This window comes from Dasypus novemcinctus, chromosome 31 (assembly GCF_030445035.2).
Source record: "Dasypus novemcinctus isolate mDasNov1 chromosome 31, mDasNov1.1.hap2, whole genome shotgun sequence".
Classification (NCBI taxonomy): domain Eukaryota; kingdom Metazoa; phylum Chordata; class Mammalia; order Cingulata; family Dasypodidae; genus Dasypus; species Dasypus novemcinctus.
Genome location: NC_080703.1, coordinates 36,139,638 through 36,154,407, shown reverse-complemented (window position 1 = coordinate 36,154,407; position 14,770 = coordinate 36,139,638). Strand labels below are relative to the sequence as shown.

Below are 14,770 nucleotides of genomic sequence, written 5' to 3'. Positions count from 1 at the left end.
AATGACCACACACATACAAAAAAAGATTTACATTTTGTAGTTAGAGATGTTGGACAGTGACAATAGAGTTTAGGAATATAGATTTTGCTGTCAGAGCAGAGCTCAAGCTTTATTGTTTTTTAGTTGTAGGAATTGGGGTGAGTTTCATATCTCAAAACCTCAGAATCTACCACTGTCAATAACAGACAGAACATCTAGACAGAAGATCAATAAGTAAACAAAAGACTTGAAAAATAATACAAACTACCTAGACCTAGTGTATATATATATATATATGTATATATGTATATGTATATGTATATATCTTCACCCAACAACAGCAAAATAAACATTCTTCTCAAGTGCACATGGGTTATTCTCCAAGGCAGATCATATGTCAATTCATAAATCGAGTCTCAATAAATTAAAAAATATTGAAATTTTATAAAGTATCTTCTCTGACCAAAATAGAATCAAGATAGAAATCAATAACAAAAGGAAGACTGGGCAATTCACAAATACGTGGAAATAAATAATACACTCAACCAAACAATGGGTCAAAAAAATCACAAGGCAAATTAGGAAACACCTTACCACAAATGAAAATGAAACCACAACACACCAAACGTTATGGATTCCAGCAAAGACAGTTCTCAGAGAGAAATTTGTAAATCTAAATGCTTATATTAAAAGAGAAAGATCTTAAATTAGTAACCTAATTTTGCACCTGGAAGAACCAAAAAAAGAAGAGCAAACTAAACCCAAGTGAGCAGAAGGAAGGAAATAATAAAGATGAAAACAAAGATAAAATACAAAATAGAAACGTGGTGTAAAGAATTGGAAAAACAAAAAGGTGGTTCTTTAGAAAAATCATTAAAATTGACAAACCTTTAGAGAGATTGACAAAAAAAGAGAAGATACAAATAGCTAAAATTAGAAATGGAAATGGGGACATAGTTATTGATCATATAAAAATAAAAAGGGTTATAAGAGTATACCATGAACCATTGAGCATAAAACAAATTAGATAACCTAGATGAAATTGACAAATTCCAGAAATATGTAAATTATCTACACTTACTCAAGAAGAGATAGAAAATCTCAGTAGACCAATTTCAAGTAAGAAAAGTCCAGGACCAGGCAGCTTCTCTGGTGAATTCTACCAAACACTAAAATAAGAATTAAAATCAACCCTTCTCAAGCTTATCCAAAAAATTGGAGAGGAGGGAGCACTTCCTAACTCATTCAGTGAGGCCAGGGTTAATCTGTTCCCAAAGCCAGAAGAAGATATCCCAAGAAAAGGAAATTGTAGACTAATATTCTTTCTGACTATAGATGCAAAAACCTTAAACAAAATACTAGCAAACTGAATCCAACAGCATATTGAAAGAACTATATACCATGACCAATTAAGATTTATCCCAGGTGGTCAAGCTAAGAAAAACAATCAATGCAATATGCCTCATTAATTGAATGAAAAGAAAAAAAAGAACACAAATGATCTTGCCAATTGATGCAGAAAAGGGCATGTATGAAAAACCCACAGGTAACATCATACTCAAAGCTGAAAGACTGAAAATTTCCCCCTATGAGCAAAACTAGAATGCCCACTTTCACCACTGCTATTCAGTATTGTACTAGAAGTTCTAGCCAGAGCAAGTAGGCAAGAAAAAGAAATAAAAAGCATTCAAATTGGAAAGGAAGTAAAACTAGCTCTATCTACAGATGACATGATCATATGCATAGAAAATCCCAAAGAACACAGAAGAAATCTACTAGAGTTAACAAATAAATTTAGTAACATTGATGAGTGCAAGATAACACACAAATATCAGTCATGTTTCTATACATGAGCAATGAGCAATCTGAAAAGGAAACCAAGAAAACAAATCCGTTTATACTAGCAACTAAAAGAATAAAATATGTATTAATTAATTTAACCATGGATGTAAAAGACTTATACACAGAAAACTACAAAACAATGCTGAAAGAAATGAAAGATCTAAATAAGTGGAATTACATCCTGTGTTCATGGATTGGAAAACTTATTACTTAAAGCAATTTACATAATCTTGGTCAAAATTCTGACAGCCTCCTTTTCAGAAATGGAAAAGCCAAGCACCAAATACATATGGAATAGCCAGGGGCTCTGAATAGCCAAACTATCTTGAAAAAGAACATAGGTGGAGGTCTCATACTTCCCAATTTCAAAACTTACTAATAAGCTACAGTAATCAAAACAGTGTGGTACTGGCAAGAAGACAGATAAATAGATCAATGGAATAGAACTGAAAGTTGAGAATAAAATCCACACATTTATGGCCAATTGATTTCCAACAATGATGCCAAGACCTCACAATGGGAAAAGACTAGTCTCCCCACAAATCATGGGGGAACAACTTGAAATCCACATGTAAGGAACAAACTTGGACCCCTACCTCACACCAAATATAAAAATTAACTCAAAGTGGATCAATGCTTAAATATAAGAGTTTAAACCATAAAAATCCTAGAAGAAAACATAGGAGAATATATTCTGGATTTTGTATTAGGCAATGTATTCTTAGATATAACACCAAAAAAATGAGCAGCAAAAGAAAAAATAGATAATTGGATTTAATCAAAATTAAAAACTTTTGAGCATCAGAGGATATTATCAAGAGAGTGAAAAGACAATCAACAGAAAGGGAGAAAATATTTGGAAATCATATGTCTGATAAAGGTTTAATATCCAGAATATAAAGAATATATTTTAAAAACTCCTATAAATCAACAGTTAACAACCCAAATAAAAATGGGCAAAAATTTAGATCTCCAAAGAAGATACACAAATGTCCAAAAAAAGCACATGCAGAGATGTTCAACATCATTAGCCATTAGGGAAATGTATATCAAAACCACAGTGGGATACCACTTCACACCCACTAGAATGGTTATTATTTTAAAAATGGAAAATAACTAGCATTGGTGAAGACATGGAGAAATAGGAATCCTTGTACATTGTTGGAGGACGTGTAACATGGTACAGCCTCTGTGGAAACAGTTTTGTGGCTTTTCAGAAAGCTAAGCATAGAATTACCTTATGACTGAGCAATTTTACTTCTAGGTATATACCCCAAATTACTGAAAACAGGAATTCAAACAGATATTTTTATACCAATGTTCATAACAGCATTACTTATAACAACTAAAATATAGAGGCAACACAAATGTCCATCAAAAGATGAATGGATAAACAAGATATTGTACATACATGCAATAGAATATTACTCAGTCATAAAAAGGAATGAAATTCTGATACACACCACAACTTGACTGGGCCTTGAAGTCATCATGTGGAGTGAAATAAGTCAGACACAAAGGACATATATTGTATGATTACAATTATATGAAATACCTAGAATAAACAAATACACAGAGACAATATTAATAAATTACAGGTTATTAGATGCTGGGGGTGGGGATTGGGGAATAAATGATTAAAGGGTCCAAAGTTTTTGTTGAGGGTGATGGAAATGTTTGGTAATGGATGACTGTAGTATTGATAACACAACACTATGAATGAAATTAACATCACTGATTTGTACACATGAATATAAAATAGTACACATGGAGGAAATTTTGGTTGTGTATGTGTTACCACAATAAAAATTAAAAAAAACAAAAAACTCAGTACTTCATCTCTAAAATGGGACTAATAATGCTTCCCCATAGAACTGTTGTGAGAAATAAATGAAATCATATTTAAATAGTGCCACCTTGCTGGATCTGTTTTATATGATTTAAATGGGAGCTCTTCTTTTTTGCTATCAGCATTATTATTAATTGCTATTGACAAGAAACTACATGCTTAACAAAATGAAGCAATTATTCCCAATCAAAGAATATGAACATTTTCACCTGCAAAAGAACTCCCTGAGTAGAACTGGATTCTGATGCCAAAATATATAATGAATGGATCTCCAATTTTTTCCTAATCACGGAAGAAAGTTTCCTTACTGAAATAAAATTTGATAAATATTAAGCGCAAGAAGAACGGCTTGGGGTTCACAATCAGAGAATTCCCTAATATAAACTATGAATGCTTACAATATATTTTTTTCCAAGGAAAGTAACCATCGAATGTAAATGAAACACTGCATTATATTTTCTCTAAGGAGAAAAAGTGCAAATCATTAATGTTCTCCTCTTAAAACCTTGAGATTTCATAATTCATCTTCACAACATAATACCTACTGGGATTATAGTATAAAAATAGGTTCCTGGTTATTTGTTGTATTTTTTTATTCTATGTAATTAATAAAATTACTTTTGAAGTGATTTTGCAACCAATAGCTCAGTTACATAAACACCTTTTCCCTTACAGTGTCACAGATAATACGATTTTCAGGTCAGAGTCTGGTCTACCATAATTTGAGAATCCCATGCTTTCCTTCACTCAAGAATATATCTAAATTGTTTGGGGAGTGGATGTGGCTCAAGTGGCTGAGTGCCTGCTTCTCATGTACAAGCTCCCAGGTTTGATCCCTCCTAAAAACAAATGAACAAAAAAAACAAATTTCTTTGGGAAGTAGATTTAGCTCAGTGGTTGAGCACCTGCTTCCCAAGTTTGAGGTCCTGGGTTCAATCCCCAGTACCTCCAAAAAAAAAAAAAAAGAATGTATCTAAATTGCAAAATCAAAAAGAATCTTTGTGTATCTAACAACAGGAAATCCTACTTCAAGGGACAGGACAAACAACACAATCAAAATAAAAACAAATGTACATGCAGAATGTGGTTAATAAGGAAATGTAATTGTTCCTTTAAGACTTTTTTCCCCAGGTCGAAATTATAAGGGAAAATAATTCATGAAATTGCAAAATATTGGTGCTTCTGATGAAAAAGTTAAAATCTAATCTTTCTCTTTCCTCTCGTTCCCCTTGAGCTGAGAATGCAGGCGATTAGCATACCCATTTTAATTTGATATTTTCAGTATATTGAAAATAACTGTCTCCCATTTCCACTGAGGTCCTTGCCCCCTCCAGTTGCCGAAGACGGAGTCCTCAGAAGCCCACCTGGGAGAAAGCGCGGCCTAATGCCGAGCCCTGGCACTACCTGGCCTCCTCCCATCCAGGATGTGGCTGGCCCTGCGTGGGCTCAGGGGAGTGGATCCCTGGGCTCTGTGTGGCTACCTGGGAGGGATAGAGGAAGGTGGCTTAACTACCTCTCCCCTTGATCCTAGGTGAGATCAAGAAGTGGACGCAGAGAGAGGAAGTGGCCTGCACAGAATGGGCATGAGCTTCTCAAGGGCGGAAGCCTTCTCTCTCAAATTCTTCTAATAGCTTCTAGAAGAGGAGTGCCCGGCATGCTAGAGGGTCTAAGTATTAATTGAATAAATGAATGAATAAGAATTCACTTAAGGGATAAGTTTTCCCCTCAATTGGTCTACATTTCATATGGTATTTGAAGAATATATAATTTCACGAAATTTTAAGTTAATCTTTTTTTTCTTCTCTTTTTGGTTTATTACAAGTATTTTCCCAAAATCCTTTTTTAAAAGAAGTCAGTTTAAATATAAATCAGAAGTAACTGCAGAATTGCTTTCTTTGCAGTGAAACAAATTATGGCAAGAAAGGAAAGAATTTCCTTAGAACAAATTACTATGATGAATAAAATAAAAATGAAAACAGTAAAAGAAAACAATGTTCCAGTTACTGTTGCAAATTCTAGAAAGTTATATTTCTACAATAAAATGACTTGAATAGGAACAAAGAGCTCATTGTTTGACTTATTGGTGAGTAGAAAAAGTAATAACTATGTAGTTTATCTTGTTGAGTCCAAGTATAATCATATATCTATAGAATGAAATCTCTCACATATATGTACATTCATTTTAAAATTATTAAACTGTTTACCCAATTATTTTTCTTTCCACCCATTTATCCATCATTCATCCATCTAGTAATCCATCTATACACTTACCCAAACTTTTTTCTTTCCCTCTCTCTCTTTCTCTCTTTCTCTCTCTTTCTCTCTTTCTCTCTCTTTCTCTCTCTCTTTCTTTCTCTCTCTCTTTCTCTCTTTCTTTCTCTCTCTTTCTTTCTTTCTTTCTTTCTTTCTTTTCTTTCTTTCTTTCTTTCTTTCTTTCTTTCTTTCTTTCTTTCTTTCTTTCTTTCTTTCTTTCTTTCTCTTTCTTTCATTCTCCTTCCTTCCCTCCCTCCCTTCTTTCCTTCTTTCCTTCTTTGTTTTCCTTCTTTCCTTTCCTTTCCTTTCCTTTCTCCCTCCCTCCCTTCTCTCTCTCTCTCTCTATTAAACACCTTCTATATGCCAGGCCCTGTGTTAAGCTTTGTGGATTTAGCAGTTTAAAGGATTCACCCATGTCATTCTTTAATTCTGGGGAGATAGTCAAATATTCAATAACTAACCAGTTAGCCATTAGAGTAAAATTGTGATAAGTACTACAGTACAGAAGCAGACCATGCTATGATTGTTTATAAAAAGGGGGCCTGACATGGTTTAGGGATCCAGGAAAGGTTTTCTTGGAGACATGAGTTCTGAAGGTTACAAACAAATCATTAGTGAGAGAAAGGGTGGTGGATGGGATGTGATCCTGAAAGAAGGAGCACTTGCAGAACCCCAAGATGGAGAGAACCACAGAGCCTGTGAGAAACAGAGATGTGACTCAAGAGAACAGAGTACAAGGGAAAGAGGTGTCCCCAAGGAGAGGTTTATGAGGGGGGAGGCGTGTCGCCTGGAGCTCACGCAGGGTTTGTGAGCCAGGGTAAGGTATTGGGTCTTAGCCCAAGAGCAATGGGAAGACAATGGGAATGTAAAGCAAGGGTGAGACATGATCATGTTAATGTCTTTCAAAGATCCTGCTCATGGAATGGTAGGAAAAGATTTTGGAACAGAAGAGAGAGGCAGAGAGAAGCAAGCAGAAAATGACTGAGGCCATGGCTGGGAAGAAAATGCTTGAGGCTATGATTATGTTTTTGACTAGAATCCTGGAGGTGAAGGTGAAGAGACATGAAAAAATAGTGATATGGGAGATAAGATCAATAGGTAAGGGATTGACTAGGGGTGGGGGATGAGGTAGAGCAGCAGGGATCGAGAATGAAATCTGGATTATCTGTTTACCTAACGGGGTGGAGGGTATATGTATGCCCAGGACTCCAGAGATGAATCAAAAGGATGGTTCTGGCAATGATGCTGATCAAAATAAAAGAGCAAATTCAGAGCAGAAATAAAATGACTCAGAGCAATTTTAGAGTGGCTGTTAATATCAATGCTATCTTATATTATAAATTATTCGGGGTACAAAATATCATGAAAGAATTAATACAAAAGGGAGCAAATATTACCTGGAATATCTTAAACAAACCATACTCAAACGTAGGTAAAGTGTTCAGAGCAGTGCCTTGGAATGCAATCAACTGACACTGAATGTTAGTTATCATCAACATCACTATTTAACTCTTCTAATTCAATTTTGTATGACGGTCCTCTTGGCCCTGAAATCAATTTATAATCTTGAGCAAAGCAAGAGCCAAGTATCATCAGCCAGAATAAAGATAAAGCAAGATTAGTGAGTTTGAACTATCTCAGATATGAAATTAAATTCTCTATCTCTTTCTGTGTCTCCATTATTTACTAAAAATTGGAGTTGGCATCATTGCATGTGCAATGAAGTAAAAATAAAAATGTTTTACAAATACAAAAAATATATTTATATCTCTCTGGGTTTCTTCATAAATACTTGCGTCAGAGAATCCTTCTTAAATACTTCCTCCGTAGTTGGTCCTTTAAAAAAGAAAATAGGAAGGATATCCAGTTTCAAAGATTTTTAGGTAAGACAGTATCCTGCTTTACGTTCACAGGTGAATTATATTCTCTGTATAGACTGGAGACTAGCGTATGAGACTGAATCATCCTCAGAAAAAACTGAACTCAAGAAGAGGCATGTGTACACATATTTAGCAGATAAAAAACAATGTCAGTGTTTAAGATTCTTTTATTCTATTTAGCACAGTTGTCCCTTAATGGATTTTGAGCATAATGAATTCCAAAGTATGTCCTATATACTAAGGACAGATTGGCAAAATAAGTACTTAAAGGGAATATGCATGGACACAAAATAGAGAGGGATTTTGGCCTTGAGATATTTGGCTTCCAATTTCAGTTCTTCAATTTAATAGCTTGTGTAACTTTGGCAATTAATAGAATCTGATCCTGATCTGCCAAATGAGTTTAGGAATAATGAGATTTCAAATTTGTAGCAAGGATAAAAATGAAGTAATATGCATAAAACATGGGATGCTTTTAATAAAAGCACTCCTTTACTCAAAATTCAATTATAGAGCACCTACTGTATTCCAAGTCACAGTAATGGTGATATAGAAAGAAAAATGAAGAAGACAGATTCATGTCTTAGACATAATCTACCTGGGCATACAGAAAGTAACCAAGTAAACAGATACATTTACAAAATATAAAGTCAGAAATATAAAATGAGGACTGTTCTTCAGAATAGTTAAGATTATATAAGAATGCAATCTTAGACAAAGAAAGGTGGAAGAATTGTTTCACAAGAAAAGATTAAAGATACAGGAGAACTAAATGCAGTTCATGATCATAGATGGAATCCTTGGAATAACTGACAGAATTTGAAGACAAACTGTGTTAAATTTCCTGATTTTCATAATTGATCTGTGGTAAGAGTACGTCCTTGTTTTGGAAAAAGTATGTAGGGATAAATGGAAAAATGTTTCCATCAATTCTTAAATGGCTCAAAAATATGACTGTTGGCAACATTCGAATGGATAAATAAATTGTGGTGTGTAAGCATGATGGAATATTATGCAGCTGTAAGAAGAAATGAAATCGTGAAGCATATGACAGCATGGATGAACCTGGAGGACATTATGTTGAGTGAAGCAAGCCAGATACAAAAGGACAAATACTGTATGATTGTGCTATTATGAACTAGACATATTGCATAAAGTCATGGATTAATAATTAGACTATAGTTCACCAAAAAATAGAATGAATGCAGGTAGAGAACAGAAACTTGAGAGTTAATCTGTGCAGAATTGGTGAAAAGGTTGTTTGTAAATCTTTGGAAATAAATAGAAATTATGAAAGCACATCACAGTGTTTGTAACTAGTTGAGCTATTGTATGGGTATGACAGTGGTTCAAAGGGTAAGTCTAAGATCATGAGCATTGCTAAAAGAAAGTTAAAAAATGTAACATGGGACTGTATCACATGGTGAAACTCATGTGAAATACTTGCTTTTGGTATGGGCGATAATATATATATGACTGTTTTTACAAAATATAAATACAAATAAACTAGAGAGACAGAAATAGAAAAGCAGGTACATATGGCAGGGGAAGCATAAAGATTGAGAGATGATGAATTTGTTTGTTTTCTGTTTATTATTGTTAGAATAAGAAAATGCTTTAAAAATGATTGAAGTGATGCATGCACTGCTATGTGATTACCAAGACCATTGATTGTACCTGTTGGAAGGATTTATGCTTTATTAATGTATATCAATAAAATTGATTTGTTAAAAACAAAATAAACATAAACAGGAACTGGTGTTTATGTGTGATGAATCTGGACTCAGATGGGATCTCTCTTCATAAGACTTTCATGCTAATGTGCTGGAGGTGCAGTTAGTGTCGGGGTTTAAGATATATTTAGGGGATTTGAATCTCTGGACTGACAATGTGATAGCCAGGTCCTGAGCCTCAACAGACTCCAGCACCTACAATCTGACTTATTGGGCTCACCACACTCAGCTAAGATGGAGTTGAAGAAGGACAACCACCACACCATGGAGCCTAGAGTGATTACAACTGAAAGTGGGAGGATTGCATCCAGCATCCATGTGGAATCTGAGCCTCCTCTTGACATAGAGGTGCAATGGACACAACCAATCCAATGTCCACATAGAAAAGGTGGCATTGGATTGAGAAAAGTGGACATGATGGCTGATGGGTATGGGGAAAGGCAGGAAGAGATGAGAGGTGAAGGCGTCTTTGGGACATGGAGCTGCCCTGGATGGTGCTTCAGGGGCAATCACCGGACATTGTAAATCCTCACAGGGCCCACTGGATGGAATGGGGGAGAGTGTGGGCCATGGTGTGGACCGTTGACCATGGGGTGCGGGGGTGCCCAGAGATGTACTTGCCAAATGCAATGGATGTGTCATGATGATGGGAGGGAGTGTTGCTGGGGGGGAGAGGTGGGGTGGGGGTGGTAGGGTTCAATGGGACCTCATATATATATATTTTTAATGTAATATTATTACAAAGTCAATAAGAAAAAAACAAAATAAAAAAAAAATACATGGCTGGTGGAAGGAATCAAGGGAGACGATAATGATAAAGCCAATAATGGCAAAATGCCAGATTAGTGAATTTGGGCAAAGAGTACAGAAGAGTTTCTTGAACTATTCTTGCAAATTTTCTCTAAGTTTGAAATTCTATAAAGTTAAAAATGTACTTTTAATGGAAAGATGGGAGAGAGATTTTCAAAAGTATTCATTCCCCTTTCCCCTTCCTTTGGAATCTGCCTCTCTGGAGTAAATTTTGAAAAGCTTTACCGTTTCAGCAGTAGAAACAGAGTTTTTCAGTGTTATAAGTACTCCATATTGAGAAGCAACGGATTTACTCAATGGACTTACTCAAATTGATCATTTATAGTACTAGGATTTTAGGCATAATTATTTTACTGACTGGAATGAGTTGGAAAAAAAAAAAATCCCTGAACATCTAACATGACCTGTAAAGCTGACCTTTTATTTGGAAAACAAATTCATTTTGTAGTAAATGAGGCACACTGATATTTTTTTAATAGATTCTTTTTTTTTCCCAAAGTTTTATTTTTTTACTATTTCTCTGCCCTTCCCCGGCACCTCCCCCCCCCCCCAGTTGTCTGCTGTCTGTGTCCATTTGCTGTGTGTTCTTCTGTGTCTACTTGTGTCAGCAGCACCCAGAATCTGTGTCTCATTTTTTGTTGCGTCATCTTGCTGCGTCAGTTCTCTGTGTGGTCAACGCCATTCCTGGGCAGGCTGCACTTTTTTCGTGCTGGGTGGCTCTCCTTACGGGGTGCACTCCTTGCACGTGGGGCTCCCCTACATGAGCGTACTCCATGCTCATGTGTGGGGCTCTCCTACGCGGGGGACACCCCTGCGTGGCAGGGCACTCCTTGTGTGCATCAGCACTGTGCGTGGGCCAGCTCCACACGGGTCAGGAGGCCCTGGGTTTGAATCTTGGACCTCCCACGTGGTAGGCGGACACCCTATCTGTTGGGCCAAATCTGCTTCCCCACATTGACATTTAAAAGCTAAGTATTTCTTACTCTTCTCTTTGAAAGCAAGGCCCTAATTCACCTCTTCTGGATTGTAGTTTGAGAGAAATGAGAAGCTTTAGTTAGTAAAGATGCATCTGAGCTTTCGGTTAAATTGTCCTAGCACTTCTTGGACTGGGGCCAGCTCTATAATATGCAGGTCAGAATCTATAATCAGGACTGTCCGTTGAATGAATTTCCAATTTGCTCTAATGAATAGCATCACACATAAACCTACTGGTGTCTTCTAGTATATTCCATGATTCACTTCTCATTCTCTAGAATGAATGTACATGCACATGTATGTTTGTGTGTGCCTTAGAGTAGTCAACCACAAACACAAACATAAAAGAACACATAGAAACAGATGTAAGTGTTTACCATATGGGAAAAATAAGGTCAAATAATTGTGAAAAATGCTATCCAATACATGTTCTACCACAGAAATTTCTCCCTTTGACTTGTGAAAGGTGGGCCCTTATGAAAATAGAAACTCTAGAAGTGCTGTAATGGGCATTATTTTAAGCATTTAGCTTTGCTTTTTTTTTTTTTTTTTTTTTTTTTTTACCTCTTTTGACCTATTTAGGTTCTGGGCAGGGAAATAGTATTTTGCTTGTTTTACTAAAATATATTAAAATTCCATGATGATGACAATTCCTTTTGCCCATATTCAATGTCTTAAAGGTTGTGAATAGTTTTATCTTACTATCATTTAAGTTTTTATTATAAAAAGAAAATAAATAAAAATTCAAACCTGAGACTTCCATTTTCAACTACGGTGGAATATCTTATAATAGATAAATGTTCTTGCTGAGAAACTTTGATGAAATTATAAGCAATGGATGTGAAAGCATGACAGCTGTTGAAGCAGCCAATCTTGAAGGCCCAGATCTTGGAAAGAAGGAACGCATATTGATGTATGCCCAAATTTGTGCATACTGTTTTTTTCCTCAGAGAGTATGCTGATTCATGACATGCCAAGAAGCTACTAAGCTATGTAGGAGGAATGGCTTCTGATAATCTCACATGGATGGGGAAACAATAACAAGAAAAAAATGGAGTTCTGGATTGCCAAGGCAGGTAGAACTTGATTGACCATAATTCCAATGATGAATGAGATACACAAAAGTGAGACTAGCACATGACCAGTTACACCATTGAGGCATTATTTGATTAACCTACACAGAACAAGAAGCAATGCATCCAAGCAGAAAATGGTGAAAAGAAGCTAAACATGGTTAAAGAGTAGGATAGGAGTTTTCTCAGTGGTCCAACTTTGCTAGGGAGACAGAAGTTGTACTTCTTGGCTTCCAAAGGGGAAAGGCATGAGTAAACACTTCAGGCTTTAACTGGAGCCCATGAAAGCTATCCCATAGGAGTAAGAGTAAGCAGGTGTAGTCTGAACCTGAAAAGTAGCCTCAAGTCAGCTCAAGATCTGAATGGATTCAGGCAATCTATCTCTTTGTGGCTTGCCAGTGGATAGGGCAAACAATCTTTAAAAATATTCATACTCAAGAAAGGCAGTAAAATCAAAATTGTTAGTGATATTAAGAACTAATACAGGAGAAAAACAGTCAATACAAGCATGTCTATATATGACATAAATACTAGGATTAGATGAAATTTTAAAATAACTATGATCCATATTTTTAAGCAAATAGATGGCTAGATGGAGAACTTTAACAAAACAAGAAGAGGATAAAATGGAAATTTTTGAATTAAAAATATAATAGTTACATTTAATAACATGATAGATAGGGCACAGCTGAAGGGAGGATGAGTGAGCTAGAAGACAGAGCAACAGAAAATATCCAGATGACAGCAGAGTGCAAAACAGATGAAAAATGTAGATTGAAACACAAGAGACATTATATTCAACGGATGAGCACCAAAAACATATAATAGATTCCTCATGGATGTATTATTTATAATAACCCCACAGTTTCCCTCAAAGTAGAGTGGGTAAATACATTTTGGTATATTCATACAACGGAAAATCCTTAGCACTGAGAGTGAACCACTGTTATAAGTAACAATATTGATGAATCATTTTAACATAATATTGTACAAAGGAAACAAGATACAAAGACTACATGCTATATGATGTCACTTATATTAAATTAAAAATAGGTAGAACTAATCTTTGATTATTATTAGAAGGGGGTTAATGATTGGGGGAGAGCTCTATAGGAATTGTTTGGGGTAACCTGGTAATAATCCAATTCTAGACTCACTGGTGGTTACACAGGTATGTTTTCTTTGAGAAAATTGATTGAACCGTACACTTATGATTTGTGTATATAAGCCATGCATGCATTATAAAAAAAGATTTAAAAACATTAAAACCAGAGTATGGGTGATAATAATTTTGGTGGGGAAAATGGCAATCACCTTGATTCTCTTACCACCAATAAAGTCCCTTTGTATATTTGTTGCTTTTGGCTTTCAAGGAAGGAATGCAAAGAATTTATCAGCAAAGAGATGGCCAAAAAATGAAAAATAAAAGTAATAAGAGGCTTGGTGGAGGGCTGTTTGTTTGCAATCCAACAGCTCTGTACCTCCTTGAAGAAATGAGCAGAATGCAAGCTGTTTAAGCAAATTGCCCTATCAATTCTTTCCTCCTCTTGTAGTTCAGCAGTCCTAGAGATAGTTGGTAAAGCCAAGGCAAGACTCAGACATGTCAGAAATCAATAATGGCAACGTTATAAAATTCATAAACAGGAAGTGATTCATAGTGTTTTCTTCCCCAGGCAGAAAAAGACTTCAAATACTTTGTTTTTTCCTCTGTTGCTTTACCACTTCCAGAGGTAAGATGTCCCAAACCTATTTGGAACTTTCACTGCTTTACTGCCCTTTTTATTAGGTTACTTGATTCTAGGCTCTGAGCTCCTTGGGACCAGATTCTATTTCTTACTTAGTTGTGAACCTACATTACCTGGTCAAGTACCTGTCAAAGAAAAAATAATAAATAAATATTTGCTGTCTGTTACTAGCATGATATAAAGCCAGGATTTACATTTGAGTCAATATTGTAGTATATTAGATATGGCATATGTTGTTGCTTTGCTTTTTTTTTTCCCCCCTGGAAGGATAAAGGAAAATAACTCAGGAACTATGTCATCTTTTGCAAACACAGATAAGGACACAACCCTCTCCTGGTATAATTTACGCTATTGTTAAAATTTCTCTGAGATTAGTGGCTTTGTCTATGATCTGACACATATCAGACTTTGCATTTGTCTGCAGACCAGGCTGCATATTAGCAAAATAATAATAATAATAATCCATATAACTTCTTATAATATTACTCCTTTATGAATACTGGCACTCCACTGATTATTTCTCTAAATGTCCTCCTATAAGTTTAATCAGCAAGAGAATCAGAAAATGGCAAAATAACATTTTAAAGTCTTCCTGGAGGGTGAGGCTAGATGACATGTAAGAGCTATCTTA

At 35.6% G+C, this 14,770-nt stretch overlaps 1 protein-coding gene and 1 non-coding gene across 2 annotated transcripts in view; one reads left to right on the top strand and one right to left on the bottom strand.

Annotated features, from left to right (window-relative positions):
* The window catches only part of ZNF385D (zinc finger protein 385D), a 994,621-nt gene that overhangs the window by 595,208 nt on the left and 384,643 nt on the right, over nt 1-14,770 (bottom strand). The window lies entirely within an intron of this gene.
* On the top strand, nt 4,546-4,621 carry TRNAG-CCC (transfer RNA glycine (anticodon CCC)). Its single transcript has one exon. It is a non-coding gene; the product is annotated as a tRNA-Gly (tRNA).